Raw genomic sequence first — 18173 nt, forward strand, 5'->3', positions numbered from 1 at the left:
GTGTAAGGTCATAAGGGCAGCATCCATGGGCCCAATTCTGGTATCATTTACAACTATGGTTCTCAACTGAGGTTCCAGGAGCCCTTTCAGGGGGGCTGTGGCGCTCCGCCACTGAAACCCAGCGCCCTGAGCCCTGGCACACCACCCCGCTGGGCTGAAGCCCCAAGCCCCGGTGTTCCCCGACAGGGCTGAAGCCAGGAGCATCGCAGGGCTGAAGCCCCAAGTTCCCCCCAGGCTGAAACCGGGAGTGGCATGAGCCTGAAGTCCCGACACAGGAAGAAGCCCTGAGCCCATAGGCAGAGTTGAGGGGGCACGAGGGTGTTGCCCCCCCCAACTGCAGTGCCTTACCCAAATTGGGGCAGTCCTGGGGGCAGCTCCACCCCCATCTCCTCCTCTCTCCCACTGCTCTCTCAGGCTCCACTGTCTGGCCAGATCCTAGGCGGGAAGCTGAACCCAGGCAGTGCAGGGCAGCTGCTCCTCTGGCTGGTGGTGCCATGGAGTGGGCAGCTGTGGCATTCCCTCATCTGCTGCTGATGCCCGGGGTTGTCCCCTTTGACTGCTCACGTAGCCTGTCACAGCTGCCAGGACAGGGACCCGGCGCCAGGGCCAGCAGAGCCCTCGCGGAGCAGCCACCAGCACACAGCCCCAGACATGTGGGTGGCCTGCTGAGGTGTTGCTCCCTCCCTCGACCCCACTGTGCAGAGCTGGCCTGAGCCCCGCTGGCCCTTGTCCTCTCCCCCCCCATAATAGAGGTCAAATTACACCTGTCGTGGTTGATTCCCCACTCTGGCACTTTAAATGCAGAAGATGGGGCCTGCAAAGATTCTAAATGTTAATACTGGCCACTCCAGGCTTGTATTAAACTCCCAAGGTTACAGCTTCTCTCTGACCTTGGATGGGTAGATGCTGCACCACCCAAGTGCAAAACCCCTCTGAGAGCCCAGGAAAGCGCACTTGGGAATTCCTTCCTGTGGGGTACCCTCAAGTCCTTTCACCTCTTCCCCCCCCCCCCCCACCCTGGGAAGAGCTGAGAAAGAAAACAAAGGAAATCAGCTGTTTCCAGCAGCTAATTAAACATCATGTGCACAAGCCTCTTAGGACACAGTACTCCAATCCTGTTCTTAAGAAAGGTAAATTTTATTTAAAAAAAAAAAAAGGAAGAAAATACATCTGGAAACTCAGGCTACTGCTAGATTTTAAAAGAGCAAATACAAGGATTAAGCACCAAAATAGCTTTCTTAAGGTCCAGCTTAAAGGTTACAAGCAAAACAAAAGCATTTCGGGTTAGCACATAGGAGTCCACAAGCCATAAAGAAATAGACTCATAGACTTTAGGGACAGAAGGGACCAATGTGATCATCTAGTCTGACCTCCTGCACAAAGCAGGCCACAGAACCCTACCCATCCACTTCTATAACAAACCCCTAACCTATGTCCGAGTTATTGAAGTCTTCAAATTGTGGTTTGAAGACCTCAAGCTGCAGAGAATCCACCAGCAAGCGACCCATGCCCCACGCTGCAGAGTAAGGCGAAAAACCTCCAGGGCCTCTGTCAATCTGCCCCGGAGGAAAATTCCTTCCCGACCCCAAATATGGCAATCAGCTAAACTCTGAGCAGGTGGGCAAGACTCACCAGCCAGCACTCAGGAAAGAATTCTCTGCGGTAACTCAGATCCCATCCCATCCCACATCCCATCCCCGACCACTGGGCATACTTATCTGATGGTAATCAAAGATCAATTGCCAAAATTAAGCTATCCCATCATACCATCCCTTCCATAAACTTATCAAGCTTAGTCTTAAAGTGAGATATGTCTTTTGCCCCCACTACTCCCCTTGGAAGGCTGTTCCAGAAGTTCACTCCTCTAATGGTTAGAAACCTTCATCTAATTTCAAGTCTAGACTTCCTAGTGTCCAGTTTATATCCATTCGTTCTTGTGTCTACATTGGTACTAAGCTTAAATAATTCCTCTCCCTCCCTAATATTAATCCCTCTGATATATTTCTAAATATCAGAAATATTCCCCCTCAGCCTTCTTCTGGCTAGACTAAACAAGCCAAGCTCTTTGAGTCTCCTTTCATGTGACAAGTTTTCCATTCCTCGGATCATCCTAGTAGCCCGTCTCTGAACCTGTTCCAGTTTGAATTCATCCTTCTTAAACATGGGAAACCAGAACTGCACACAGTATTCCAGGTGAGGTCTCACCAGCGCCTTATATAACGGTACTAACACCTCCTTATCTTTGCTGGAAATACCTCGCCTGATGCATCCTAAAACCACATTAGCTTTTTTAACGGCCATATCACATTGGCGGCTCATAGTCATTCTGTGATCAACCAATACTCCAAGGTCCTTCTCCTCCTCTGTTGCTTCCAACTGATGTGTCCCCAATGTATATGTAAAATTCTTATTATTAATCCCTAAGTGCATGACCTTGCACTTTTCACTATTAAATTTCATTCTATTACTATTACTCCAGTTTACAAGGTCATCCAGATCTTCCTGTATGATATCCCGGTCATTCTCCGTGTTAGCAATACCCCCCAGCTTCGTGTCATCTGCAAACTTTATTAGCACATTCCCGCTTTTTGTGCCAAGATCAGTAATAAAAAGGTTAAATAAGATTGGTCCCAAAACCGATCCTTGAGGAACTCCACTAGTAACCTCCTTCCAGCCTGACAGTTCACCCTTCAGTATGACCCGTTGTAGTCTCCCCTTTAACCAGTTCTTTATCCACCTTTCAATTTTCATATTGATCCCCATCTTTTCCAATTTGACTAATAATTCCCCATGTGGAACTGTGTCAAATGCCTTACTGAAATTGAGGTAAATTAGGTCTACTGCATTTCCTTTGTCTAAATAATCTGTCACCTTCTCAAAGAAGGAGATCAGGTTGGTTTGGCACGATCTACCTTTAGTAAAACCATGTTGTAATTTGTCCCAATTACCATTGACCTCAATGTCCTTAACTACTTTCTCCTTCAAAATTTTTTCCAAGACCTAACATATTACAGATGTCAAACTAACAGGCCTATAGTTACTCGGATCACTTTTTTTCCCTTTCTTAAAGATAGGAACTATGTTAGCAATTCTCCAGTCGTACGGTACAACCCCTGAGTTTACCGATTCATTAGAAATTTTCGCTAACGGGCTTGCAATTTCATGCACCAGTTCCTTTAATATTCTTGGATGAAGATTGTCTGGGCCCTCTGATTTTGTCCCATTAAGCTGTTCAAGTTTGGCTTCTACCTCAGATGTGGTAATATCCACCTCCATACCTCATTCCCGTTTGTCATTCTTCCATTATCCCTAAGCTCCTCATTAGCCTTATTAAAGACTGAGGCAAAGTACCTATTTAGATATTGGGCCATGCCTAGGTTATCCTTAACCTCCTTTCCATCCTCAGTGTTTAGCGGTCCCACTTCTTCTTTCTTTGTTTTCTTCTTATTTATATGGCTATAGAACCTTTTACTATTGGTTTTAATTCCCTTTGCAAGGTCCAACTCTACTTGGCTTTTAGCCTTTCTCACTTTATCCCTACATGTTCTGACCTCACTAAGGTAGCTTTCCTTGCTAATCCCACCCTTCTTCCACTCCTTGTAGGCTTTCTGCTTTTTCTTAATCACCTCTCTAAGATGCTTGCTCATCCAGCTTGGTCTACAACTCCTGCCTGTGTTTTTTTTCCCCTTTCTTGGGATGCAGGCTTCCGATAGTTTCTGCAGCTGTGACTTAAAGTAATTCCAGGCCTCCTCCGCATTTAGGTCCACAAGTTCTTCAGTCCAATCCACTTCTCTAACTAATTTCCTTAATTCTTTAAAGTTAGCCCTCGAGAAGTCAAAAACCCTACTCCCAGATCTATTTTTGTTTATCCTTCCATCTAGTTTGAACTGAATTAGCTCATGATCACTCGAACCAAGGTTGTCCCCTACAACCATTTCTTCTATGAGGTCCTCAGTACTCATCAAAACCAAATCTAAAATGGCATCCCCTCTTGTTGGGTCTTCAACTACTTGGTGAAGAAATCCATCTGCTATCACATTCAGAAAAATCTGAGCCCTATTATTCTTGCTAGCACTTATCTTCCAGTCTATATCTGGGAAATTAAAGTCTCCCATGATCACACATTTCCCATTAGTGTTTACTTCATTAAAAACATTAAAGAGGTCTCTATCCATATCCAAATCAGATCCCGGCAGTCTGTAGCACGCCCCAAGCACTATCTCAGGGGAGGCTCTAGTAGCTTTCTTTCCCAGTGTGATTTTTGCCCAGACAGACTCTGTCTTGTCCATTCCATCACTTCTTATTTCTTTACAGTTAACCTCCTCATTGATATACAATGCTAATCCACCACCTTTGCCTTTATTTCTGTCTTTCCTAAACCGCACATAGCCTTCAATACCTGTACTCCAGCCATGACTGCTATTCCACCATGTTTCAGTTATCCCTATAATATCTGGTTTCACTTCCTGCACCAGTAGCTCTAGTTCCTCCATTTTGTTCCCTAGGCTCCTCGCATTAGTGTACAAACATCTTAATTTTTGCCATTTGGCTTCACTGACATTCTTTACCCTGTTAAGCACAGACATTCTACCACCAGCTGTTAGTCTGCTATCTACACTACCCTTCCTCCTTATGCCAATTCTTTTGTCCACGACTGTATCCCCTCTTACTTTGTTTACTTCCCTCTCAAGGTTAAATTCCAGCGTGGAGATCTCCTGGACATCTCCCAACCATCTCCCCCAAATTCCTAGTTTAAAGCTCTCTCAATCAGTTCGGCGAGCCTGATTAAGAGAGCTTTAAACTAGGAATTTGGGGGAGATGGTTGGGAGATGTCCAGGAGATAAAAGGAGATAAACCTGAATCTGTTTTCCTGAGCTGCTTACATATCTAGGGTTTCAAATGAATAGTTTCTAGGTATGATACCGATATTTTTTCATACCTGGCTCCATGGTTCTTACAGCATAGTTCCAGCCCTGTCTGCCTCTCTCCGAGAACAACCACAGACAGACAAAAGAGGAGTCTTGTTTCAATTTTTAAAAGTTCTAGCCTTCCCATTGGCTCTTTTGGCCAGGTGCCCACTCACTTCATTTTACCTATGCATAGCAGTGACTTTTAATCCTTTACAGGTAAAGCAAGTAGAGAACAGCTACTAAGAGGGATTTTGTAGCTAACTGATTGGCTGGATCTATAAAAGGGAACTACCCCTCCCTTCATTTATCACAACACCTATGCCCAAGGGTCCCATCCCCTGGCCTGGAGCCCCACCCCCTGCTGGGCCCTGGAGTTTTTATAGCATGTTGAAGGAGCCTCAGAAAGAAAAAGCTTGAGAACTCCTGATTTACACAAGTGCAAATCTAGAGCGACTACATTAACTTCAATCGAGTTCTTCTGGATTTACATGGATGTAACAAACCAACATTTTGCCCCTTTTCTTTTTACTTGTCTGTAAAGCACTGAGACACTTCTGGAATTATGTAAACAATATCAGAGGTGTCCACTTCCCTGGTTCCCAGAGGGTGCTCAATCCCCGCTTCGCCCCAGGCTTCACCCCCAATCCACCCCCTTCCCCTAAACCTGCACCCTGCCTCTTCCCGCTCCACCCTGTTCTGCTCCCTGCCCCCGCTCTTCCCTTTCCGCCACATCTCCTGAACACCGCTGAACAGCTGATTGTGGTGGGCGGGAGGCACTGAGAGGGAGGGGGAAGCTCCCCTCCAGCCCTGGAGCCCCCATGGAGTCGGTACCTGTGAACAATATAGTGTCTTTCATGCAGAGATTTTAAAGCACTTGCTAAATATTTGATTAATTAACCCTCATCACAAGCTCACCCATGGAGTGGGTATTATTATCCAGACGAGGAAAGTGAGACACACAGAAATTGAGTTGATCTCCTCAAGCAATCAGTTCCAGCTTCAGGAATAGGTCCTGAGTCATTTGACCTCCACCTCTGAATATTAGGCATCAGGCCATATTCCCTCTGATCTCTGAGCATTTGGAAAGAGTCAAATGGGCTACTAAGGGCCACAGTTCAGAAAAGCAGCTAAGAACATGCTAACGTTCATCCTTGTTCAGGACAATAGTTAAGCATACACTTAACTTTAAGCACATATTTGAGTCCCGTTGACTTCAGTGGGACTGACGTAGATGCTTAAGTAGCATTTTTAAATGGGGATGCCTTCCTGCCTGGGGGCCAAAGTGTGTTTGTGCTACCGAAAAAGCATGAAAACTCACGAGTTGCTCTGAGCATTGGCTTTGGTTGCAAAATAAACAAATTCCAAATTAGAAAATTAGCATGGAAGCTTTGAGTGTCTTGTTCAAACTTACTGGCATGTTCCCCAAAGTATTCCTGTTTACTAACTGTGTTTTGGCAGATCAAGTTGAAATGCTTACAGATGATGTACAGAATACTTTTTCATAGAATCATAGAATATCAGGGTTGGAAGGGACCTCAGGAGGTCATCTAGTCCAACCCCCTGCTCAAAGCAGAACCAATTCCCAACTAAATCATCCCAGCCAGGGCTTCGTCAAGCCGGGCCTTAAAAACCTCTAAGGAAGGAGATTCCACCACCTACCTAGATAACTCATTGCAGTGCTTCACCATTCTGCTAGTGAAATAGTGTTTCCTAATATCCAAGCTGGACCTCCCCCACTGCAATTTGAGACCATTACTCCTTGTTCTGTCATCTGGTACCACTGAGAACAGTCTAGATCCATCCTCTTTGGAACCCCCTTTCAGATAGTTGAAAGCAGCTATCAAATCCCCCATCGTTCTTCTCTTCTGCAGACTAAACAATCCCAGTTCCCTCAGCCTCTCCTCATAAATCATGTGCTCCAGCCCCCTAATCATTTTTGTTGCCCTTTGCTGGACTCTTTCCAATTTTTCCAATTTGTGTGTGTCCCTGTGTCCGTCTGTGTGTGTGTGTGATGAACAAGATGGCTCAGGGCACTTCATTACACAATATTTGTCCCAGAAATTACTATTAATCAGTAAACACTCACCCTCTGTGCTTTGGATTCCTTTCTTATTTAAACATGAATGTGTTTCCTTTCACTATTTAGACTCTTGAAAAAAAATTATGCAGTTGATCAATCCAATTACCAAGCTAGATAGGAATTTCTAATTGAGCTGGGTCTGACTAACAGTGCCTGTAATTCTATTATCTTCAGTGTTCTGCATTTCTTCTTTCTGGATGCTTCATCTCAGATTCTGGCAGTAGATGAGTCTGGTTTCTGTCCCCTCTTTTAGGATCTGGTTCCTGTTTTCTGATTTTTCTGCTTTGCTGTGTAGCATTTTTATCTGTAGTATTGATAGAGCATTCACAACCTCCTGATGGGAAATCTGCATTCTGCAGAGCATTCAAAGGAAGTGAAACATATTAATATGCATAGAAGTGTATTTGTTCTGAATAAAACCCAAAGGAGTGCCTATTCACACTCACCTGGCAGGAAAACAAACACTTTGTGTCTAAGCAAAATTGTGTACGGGGAAGTCCGCAGCTCTTGTGGAAGGGGCAAAATTTGGTGCTAGAGTGGCAGAAAAATCCACCACAGTTGAACGATAAATTGAACACAATGCTTTCTGAACAGCTACCCGCTGAGAATAGCTAATAGCTCTCTGCCCCTTCTTTCCTTTTGCCACCATCTGCTCAAACTGGAACATGCCAGCCTGATAATTTTTGAGTCTGAGTCTAACTTTCAATTCTGTGATAAGTTGGATGGTTTGAAATTAGGCCAAAGAAATTAATTTTATCCATACCAATTTACACATACCTAGTTTAAATGTATAGCAGAAAGACCCCAAACCCTCACTGTGCTGAGCACTGTTTAGTCTGACTCAGGGATGGTGGAAGCTCCCTAAAAGTGTTGGGGGGCCACCAGTGCTCCAACCATGGGCCCGCCCCTTGCACTGCCCCTACTCCCTAAGGCTCCACCCTGGCATCACCCCTTTCCCCGAAACCCCACCCCCATGCCACCCATTCCCCCTGAGGCCCCGCTCCTGCGCTGCCTCTTCCCTCCAAGACCCCGCCCCCTGCTTGCTTCTCTCCTACCTCCCCCACATCGCTCACCCATAGCCCTCCCACCTTTAAAAGTGATGGGGCCAGGGCCCCCTGGTCTCGCCCTGTTCCGGCACCCCTGCTCAGACTGACTTCAGTGGGAGCTGAGGATGCTCGACCCCTCACAAAATTCAGCCCCAGAATACTTTGGCATTGGTTCTTTTGCAACCTAGTTTTAATATCTTGTGTAGATTTGTCACAATCTAAATGATTCTTTCTGACAATCCAGCCGCATCGCCTGCAGTGAAACTGCGTCTCTTCTTACTTTGTGCTCTCTCTCCAACTCTTGGCTTGAACTTTGGCTTCTGACACGCTGAGTTACAGTAGAAGTTCTCTTTGATACTTGAGACAGTATTGGAGAGACCCAGTGAGTCTCTCTAACATGCTAATTTGGATCTTGTTGGTCCGAAGGGGAACTGATTCAGTCATTTGATTCACACATCTGTTGTTTGCTTGACGAATACGACTATCTGTCATGAAATATGTGTAATTGGCGACAAAGCAGACACCTGCCTGGGACGCTACTTACAGAACTCACAGTCTTCTTTGAAATACTGTAGAACCTAAGAGTTACGAATACCAGATTTACAAACTGACCGGTCAACCACAGACAGAGGTGAAAGTGGGTCAGTACAGCGTACCAGTAAGAAGTGGCCAACAGTACCGGCCCGTACGCAGCCGATGTTAAAGCGCTGCTGTCGCTGCCCCTTTTTACCTCCCCACTTTTGCAGCTGCCCCGGGGCCTGGTGATTTAAAAGGACCTGGGGCTTCCAGCCATTGTCACAGCTACCGCAGCAGCAGCTGGAGTTCTGGGCCCTTTAAATTGCCACCAGAGCTCCAGGCGGCACGAGCCAGGCAAAGTGGAAGGGCTGGCTCGGGGAGGCTGACCCAAAGCACCGCCCCGTCTGGGGGCCCCGTACAAGTAAGTAATTTATCTTACTTTCACCCCTGACCACAGACCTCATTTGGAACTGGAAGTATGCAATCAGGCAGCAGCAGATAAAAAAAAAAAAAAAAAAAAAAAGGCAAATACAGTACAGTACTGTGTTAAACGTAAACTACTAAAGAAATAAAGGGAAAGTTTTAAAAAGATGTGCTATGGCCAGGAAACTGTTTCTGTGCTTGTTTCATTTAAATTAAGGTGGTTAAAAACCGCATTTTTAATCTGCATAGTAAAGTTTCAAAGCTGTATTAAGTCAATGTTCAGTTGGAAAATTTGGAAAGAACCACCATAATGTTTAGTGCAGAGTTACGAACATTTCAGAGGTGTTTGTAACTCTGAGGTTCTACTGTATGTCTGAAACGTCCAGATCCTACGTCCTATCTGCTAATTCGGGGCCAGCCAATGGTGTGTCTGTAACAGTTCCTCATAGCATGAAACAGCCTCCCAGGAGTTCGTTTGGCTTCCAGATTGAAATGAATAGTATATAAAATCCAAATGTAACTAGTAACTTGTGCATGAACCCCATAAAAGCACTTTGCAAATGTGTTTACCCTCCACTAAGTACACAATGATGTCAACTTGGTGTCACCATGATTTATGAGTACGAAGAATTGCTCAGGCTTTTGGCCTTTGGAGCCCCCTAAAGGGCATAACATGACGCACTGCAAGGTGACAATGGGTGTCCAGAAACCACATCTCTCCAAAGATCAAATGCAAATCAGAACCCACAGAATAGTCTGTTTGGTGACAGTCTTAACCTGCTGGGTGACTTATCAGGCTGATGTCATTGTTAATTATTCCTGCTATTCATTTATATATTGCCACAAATATGTGAGCTGGCGTGCAGACCAAAATGAGAACACGCTCAGAACTAAATGAGGAAGGGCTCCCACCGGGAAAAGCTTGTGTTCTAAAGAGGCAACACTTAGATGTGGATAGGGGAGCAGCAGAAGCAGGGTGCTGAGTGGTGAAGTGAGGCATGTGCTGTGTTCGTGATGTTAGTTTGCAGTTTTTCATTCTAAGCACCCATGGAAAAAATGAATAGATGCTTAGCACCCCCTACAACCTCACCTCTGCTCTTTAGGGTTCTTCATCCTTCCCAGGCCTGGGAGGGGCTGCAGTGGGGTCCTCTCTCCCACTTCCCAGGCTGACAGAGAGAGCCTGGCCGGCACTTGCGGCTGACTGCGGGAGTTAAGGTGACCAGACAGCAAGTGTGAAAAATCAGGACAGGGAATGGGGGGTAATAGGAGCCTATATAAGAAAAAGACCCAAAAATTGGGACTGTCCCTATAAAATCAGGACATCTGGTCACCCTAGCGGGAGTCCAGCCACCCCAGGATGGACAGTTGGAGCCTGGCCCAACTGCCCCAGGGTTGCTGACAGCAGGAGCCCCTGCTGCGCCCTGGCTGGCTGACACGACTTCTGAGTGAGGCTTAGAAATCGTGACTCTCACAATCAGTTTGTGAGAGTTGGCATGTCTGAGCCTGTAATAGTCATGCTTCCTTTCTCTCACCTCCATTAGTCCTTGCTATTTAGGTGGTAGGCCGTTTGGGGAAGGGATGAGTGCGTAGTCCCTACCACTGAGCCCCTGAGCTCTGCTACTGTTGAGGCAGGAGCTAAATTCTACCTGCTCTTGAAGACAAGGAAAATTATCTTACCTTTCAAGCTGATGGAGCTACATCAGGAAGGAATTTGTCCATTGACTGTAATCTGTTGTGTATTCCCGCAGGGAAGATAGAACGGGCATGCTTTATTTAAAATGGCAAATTAAGACTTTTAAAATAAAGTCATAAACAATGTGACTCTAACTAGATCTTTATTTAATTACAGACTTTGGGTTTTTTGTCTCTTTTGTCTGGTGCAGTAGGAAGGGATAGTGGGTCAGAAGTTAGTTAAGTAGTTTGACTTTTCAGCCTGTTCTTAGGGGGAAATATATTGAGATGAGTTGAGTTTCTCTGTATATAGCAGAGAAAGTTTTATGTATGAGTCATTCCTGTGTGGGATTTTATCCAATTGCCTCCCACATCTACAATAAGGCTCCCAAAGTGGCTTCTTTGTATGAATTGAGAAGATGCATTCCGGCGCCTGAGTGTTTATGAGAAGTAAACAGAGTGGAGTGCCCCCAGGACTTATAACTTCAAGATTTAAAGGTAACAGAAAAAATAAAACAAGACTAGGCAAAGCATCACAGTCTGATCATGTGCATTTTGTGACTCTAGGCTTCCAAAGGGTCACGGTGATAGCACAGAAAGGCAGTTGTCTGCTCCTCAGACCTCACATGCAGAATACAAGTTTTCTGACAGCAAATAAGTTTATTTTTTTTAGAAAATGTGTCTATTTTGGTACATTGCCAAAAAGTAAAAGCACTCCTACCATTCTTTGTGAGCTTGGCTTTGTCTCTTAACCACTGCAAGCAATGTCTCCGTCTTCCCTTCCTTTCATTTCTCTCTTGTTTGCCTCTTGAATTTTCCACTTGGGTTTATTTTCAATGAGTGAGTTTGTTTTTCCATTTTCTTGGTTTTCCCAAGTAGAATAAAAAGTTCTAAGAAACATATCACAAAACCAGATATGGGCCTGAACCAAACATCCTGTAACTCTGGAAAAATTTGAACGTAGATTCTAACTTTGGGGATACAATGGGCAAATGAAAATGCCGACAAAATATTTTGTTTTGGGTCAAACAAAAACATTTCTTTTTCAATGGTATTTACCTTTAAAAAGAAAGTAAAACTCAAAACAAAAATAATTTAAAATAAAATCAAAACACTTAATTTAGAAAACATTAAAATAGAAATTTTAGACTTTTTCCATTTTTTTTTTGGCTGAAACAATTTGGCAAATTGAACACGAATCTGCAAAATGTTTTGGTCAACCCAGCTCTGCATCTTTTGGCAAAACAAAAGTTTCATCTGAAAAATTTTGCCCAGCTCTAGATATAATGTATGTGCATATATACAGCATCTTCCATCCTTGGTCCCGTCAAAGTACTTTACAAATTGAGTTATATACTATGCACAGCAATCATTCCACCTACCACTGAAATGCAGCCACCGCTGGGCTGAAAAGGGGCAACTGTATAATACTGTGCACTATGCAACTACACAACTAATTTAGGATGGGAAGCAAAGAATATCACTGAACAACTGCAGGGAGAGTTTAGCAAAGGCAGAGATCTGAGTTGGGACTTTTAGTGAGAAAGCTGGGCTTGCTATGCTACTCTTATGAGGATGTTGGATCTTGATTGACTGCAAAGTGGCCTGTTACACAGTTTTACTTCTCATCCAAAAGATAGGTTGCTTTTTGCCAAACCACTTAGGCTCTAACAGCCATGTTGTTTTACAGCCTGGCACATCTGCTTTGTATTTCAGACATGTCCCCCTAAATTTTCAAAGCGGTGCCAAACAGCCTCTTAGCCGCACAACTCCTGTTAAAGACCTTGGAGGAAGGAGTGCCCCATCGTAAGTGTTGGAATCATGCCCATCTTCCCCAAGGGCTCCTGCCTGAGAGTTTGAGAAGGAGCTCTGGTCCGTTTTCTTGACTATGAGTGGAGTCCCCACATAAAGGCACAAGTAGAATTGTAAAACCCCTTTTGTGGAGGCTGATTTTAAAAAGGTATTTCAATCAATAGGTGTCAGACTCAGGACTTGCAATTCCCGTTGACATCAGTGAGCATTTTGGGGGTTCTGCAGTTCTCAGGGTTTTAGCTGCAAAAACTCCACAAGGAGATATAATGTTCAGTGAAAATATTAGTAGGACAGAATTACCAAATGAATGCGTGTGAGGAGGAGGGAGGAGAGGAGAAGAAATGAAGTTGGTGGGAGAAGGGAGAGCAAGAAGAACAGAAAGAACGAAGAGACGTGCAAGAGGGAATTTTGACACCCTCCTTTTTTTTTTAACTTCTTTTCTGTGAATCACACTGATTCAAGTAAGTTCAGAGTTGATCCTTTTACTTAATCAACAGAAAACCAGGAGTGGTGTCCAGATACAATGAAATTTCTCCTTGTTACCTTGCAATCTCTACACTCCTGTTTCCTATTAAGCAGTTTAATTTTATGATGCAATGTATTCTTTTATCAAAGGTCTTGAGTCTGATTCCCAATGTCTTAGAGACCATTTTGTTCCAGTCCTAATACCTGAATTTCCTTTGTTCATATTAGCCCCTCTTTAGATCATTTTTGCAGTATATACACATCATGTAATACACATTGGCAGGTCATTTATTGGTATTATGTATTATTTCTAGCACCATACGTGCACACAGTGCTTTGCAGATAAGTCAAAAGGAGAAGATCGCTGAAGCACTTGATGCCGTGAGTTGTGAATTGGTTCCTGGGTGCTGCAGGAAGTCAGTGGGAGCTGCAGGTGCCCCTCACTTTGGAGGATCAAGCTCTTTGGTAGACAATAGACAACGTATCAACAATGGAGAGAGTGAATGGATATAACAAAGTCACTATGTTATAAATGATGACAATAATATGTGCCTTTTGGGTCTTGTAGCTGTAGGGTTATTAGTTAGTGCTGTAGATTATAATTTTCTCCATGGTTGTATGTGCCTCCGCCTGTATATGCATATACAGGAGATGTCCTTAAGAAGTCAACATTTGCCAGCAGTCAGCATGCAGAAGTAGCTGAGATACCACATTCCCCCAATCGCTTTGAGGAGGGGTGTTTGTTGGTAGATGAAGGGATGAGTAGTGGTGGAAAGCTGACTCAAAGAAAACCATTCTTAGGGGGGACTTGGAGGAGGAGTGTCATTGAGGGGATCATGGTTGACCAGGGAGCCTCTTTCAGGCCACAGCAGACAGCATGAAAAATCAGGAGCTGGCAGAGCATGGAGGAGGAAGAGGAGATACAGACGGAAACCAAGGCAGAGATGTAGGCAGTGCAGAGCCTCGAATGAGGATTTTGATAACCCCTCCACTCCCCCCAGCCAACTCCTTGGTTTAAAGCTTTATTAAATTAAGCTAGGGGCTACCCAGAACCCCGGGGGATTTTTCTTCCAAACCATCTGCATTGGATGCAGGAATCCTTTGAAGCCCCTTGCCTAGGGAGGCTATCACATGCTAAACAGTTGGCGTTTTATGTGAGGCTGTAGTCTCTGAAATCCCTAAAGGGAAAAACTTGCAGCAGAGAAGTGAAAGCAATCTAAAAACTTTTTCTCTCCCATATCCTCTGCTCCCTTATTAGTCAGATAATTTATCCTTATCCTCTAAAAAAAGAGAAAAAGGGATTTGTATGGCCCACAAATTTTGAAAAAAAACCCAAAACACCTAGAGTACCCCAGATTCCCTCCCAGAAAAAAAGAGCAGATAGTGGAAAATCCTTTCCATGTAGAACACTGCAGTCACTTCTTACTATAGCAACAACAATGATATCTGTTAGATATGTAACTGAGAAATCCATCATCATAATTCAGTGTAGGGGTCAAATCCTTGCTCATTTTGTCACCTCAGTCCTTGCTCAGGCAAAACTTACACTGACATCAATAACATAGTAAAACCCAAGGATCCCTAAATAAAGTTGCACAGTTGGCCAAACTCTTTGGGGTCTTTTGAGGATCTGAAGAAGTGAGTTTTTTTACCCATGAAAGCTTATGCCCAAATAAATCTATTAATCTTCAAGGTGCCACTGGACTTCTTGTTGTTGTGGATACAGACTAACATGGCTATCACTCTGATATGTGGGGTGAGAATAAGACATTGTCAGAAATGAGAAATTTCATACTGATTGGGCAATATACTGAGGTGAAAACTAGCAGTGTCTCTATCTCACATTCCAGAATTTCACCATGTGGGCTAATTGTGCAATTTTATTCTGACACACACTGCATGTACACAGACACACACAATAGATTTGAAACTAATACATGGTCTGTCTTAAATGTTCTTAACATTCATACTGGAGATTGGCTGTAGCAGAGAAACAAGGCTGGATCATGGACCAGTGTCTTATTAGCAGCTTGTTCTGTACTACCAAAGTGAGAAATGGAGCTGGACTAGAACATCTGGGTTAGAAGGGACCTCAGGAGGTCATCTAGTCCAATCCCTTCCTCAAAACAGGGCCCATCTCCAGACAGATTTTTGCCCCAGATCCCTATAATGGCCCTCTCAAGGATTGAACTCACAACCCTGGGTTTAGGAGGCTAATGCTCAAACCACTGAGCTATCTTTCCCCCCACCCCAATAATATATGGAGATATACCTATCTCATAGAGCTGGAAGGGACCCTGAGGGGGATAATTGCATGCAGCCCCCTGTCTTTGCTAGCAAGACGAAGTACTGATTTTTGCCCCAGATCCCTAAGTAGCCCCACTTGAGGATTGAACTCATAACCCTGGGTTTAGCAGGCTAAAATCTCAAACCACTGAGCTATTCCTCCCTGAGCAAGGCAGGAAAACAATGCCAGTGTGGGATTCTGCTGATTACCGACCACCCAATGTCCTCTCTTTTGTTTGAGATTTCACTATAATGATCAGATGGAATTATTCGTTCATAACTCCACTGCTCACATATTCTTCTGCATAAGTGGTGTTCCATGCTTCATGTCAACACACTACGTACATTCATGCAGGATGAATCTCAATATTTTACTTTCTTTATGAGGGATTTAAAAATTCTGCTGCATCATTTTCGATTGATCAAAAATCAGATCAGTGGGATCAGGCTGACAACCCTAAAAGATCCACCCTCCTAGATGTTCACAAATCCCTTCTATGCATTAATAATACTCTGTTCTCCTATAAATCTTTCATCCAACAATCTTTACAATTAAGCCTCACAGGTCACCCTGTGGGGTTGAGAAATATTATTGCCATTATATGGATGAGCCACATTATGTGGGGAAAACCACCCACTGCAAGGTTGAATTCCTTGCCAAAAAACAAGTTAGTAACAGTTCAGAATAGAATGTAAGTCTGCTCGCTGTCCAGTGTCTCAGCCACAAGACAGTCTTTCTCCCTAAACCTCTATTCAATTTTTTTGTCCAGCAGCTGAAGGGAAATGTGAAGCATCCTTGTGGAAAATAAGCTTTTTGAAACCTTGACTGCAAGCTACCCACACATCAGAGTTGTCAGCTACGCTGCACATGTGTGGTTAAGGGGAATGAAATTTAAAGGACCTTCTGTTTCTATGCACAAAGGTCTCCACCAGTTCACCTACACAGAAGAATCTGCGTCAGCTGCCAGTATTCATTTTTTTTCCTTTGTGGGTTTCCAGCCTGGAAGAGGGACAGAAGTCTGATTCTATCCAGCAGGGGCAGTGATGACATAAACACTAGCCAATATAATAGAAAGCATTAGTGCAATTGCTATCTAAATTATCCAGGGTAACACCAGTTCCTGTTCTTCTCCTTTTCCTGCATTAACTGATGGGGCTCGGAGTTGTTCCTAGGACGAGGAGGATCAATTATTTGATACAAACAGATAGTCTGTTTTTAATTTTGAATATTCCAACATTCTCTGGAAATTGCAGATTATTAAAGAGGAGACTGGAGCAATTCAGCTTAAGCAAACCAAAGGGGTTCCACTGAACCCCAGCAAACTGTGGGAGTGATCTTCTTAGCTCTCCCAAAATAAGCGGAGTTGAAATGGTATAAGAGACCACTGGTGAGAACCCCTGTGTTGCAAGATGTGCTCTCAGTGATTCAATAGAGATGACATTTCTCCTTGGTGGGAGTACTGAACCAGTATTCTGGAGAGGTGCTAGGGGGTGCCATCCTAGCAGGGGGACAATTTTCCAGAGGACTCAAGGCCATGGCCACGTGCTGTCATAAAATAAATAATCTGAGGGAAAAATTTTGTAAGCACAGTCAATCTGTGGAACTCTTTGCTAGAGGATGTTGTGAAGGCCAAGACTATAACAGGGTTCAAAAAAGAACTAGATAAATTCATGGAGGATAGGCCCATCAATGACTATTAGCCAGGATGGGCAGGGATGGTGTCCTTAGCCTCTGTTTGCCAGAAACTGGGAATGGGTGACAGTATGGATCACTTGATGATTGCCTGTTCTGTTCATTCCATCTGGGGCACCTGGCATTGGTCACGGTCAGAAAACAGGATACTGGGCTAGATGGACCTGTGGTCTGACCCAGTATGGCCGTTCTTATGTTCTTAAGAGAATGTTAACTCTGAGATGCTGACTAATCAAATGTTCATTGCTGTCTCCTCACCTACGTTCTTTCTCTGACTTCACGTAGTACCAGGTTTGCTTCCTGTCCTAAATTAAGAGTCTGCGGTTGTTGCATTCTGCTTTGCAGTTGCTCTGTTTCATCCTTGCATGTCAGTGCTGGGCTATTTTGGGGCTAAATCTTGAGGCCCTTACTTGGGGCCAGAAGCAATGTGTGGGTATGCAGTGTTGGAGGATGGGTACATGGAGTCTTCCTTTGCCTCCCACCTGCTACCTGGCACAGTGAATTGTCCCTGTTGGATTGAGGAGTGCAGGCGCTATTCCAAGCTAATGCCGCTGGTGATGATAGCCTTCTAGAAGGGGTTGTGATGAGAGGGCCATGGCTATGCATGGGGAATGGAGATGTTCATGCTGCACCCTTTCAAATGATGGTGGAGCTGCTCCCTGTGTGTGCTCCTGCAGAGCCCAAGGAGGAATTCTGGCTGAGTCAATAAAAAATCCTTCAGCGGCTTTTCTCGCAGGGTGGACCATCCTGAGCCCACATAATTTGGACCTTGGTTTATAGCCACAATCAGGCAAAGCTCCAATTGAAGTGGAAAAGGGTTCCCAGGTATGGCCCACAACTGGTATAATAAGGCCTCAATCCTGCACAGATTTAAACACATGCTTAACTTTACACACACTGAATAGTTCCTGAAAGGAGTTACTCATAGTTCCTAAAGTTAAGCCTGGGTGGTAGGATCAGGGTTTAGGTTTGTAAACTATGTTGATTCAACATTTACCCTCCATTTATTGTTCTTTACCATTGACAGGTAGCAACATGGCTCAGATTGTGCCAAATAGAAGTAGTTTAAGTATTAAACCCAGCTGGTTACATTGTTTAGCAGAGGAATTAAATTGATGATCAGCTTTAGAAGCATCAAGTGAGACATAACGGAAAGGATAATGTGTAATTATTTTTTCTCTGTTGCATTTGAATGGCATATGCATCTTCTGTCTTTGTTATTTATCTGCTGGTTTGATTTTTAATTATTTGTTGTGGAGATAATGAGCGAT

At 44.1% G+C, this 18173-nt stretch overlaps 1 protein-coding gene across 3 annotated transcripts in view; it reads left to right on the forward strand.

The window, feature by feature from the left end:
• NEURL1 (neuralized E3 ubiquitin protein ligase 1) overlaps positions 1–18173 on the forward strand; it is a 278432-nt gene that overhangs the window by 229922 nt on the left and 30337 nt on the right. The gene's annotated exons all lie outside the window — the stretch shown is intronic.

The sequence above is a fragment of the Gopherus evgoodei genome, chromosome 7, assembly GCF_007399415.2.
Source record: "Gopherus evgoodei ecotype Sinaloan lineage chromosome 7, rGopEvg1_v1.p, whole genome shotgun sequence".
NCBI lineage: Eukaryota > Metazoa > Chordata > Testudines > Testudinidae > Gopherus > Gopherus evgoodei.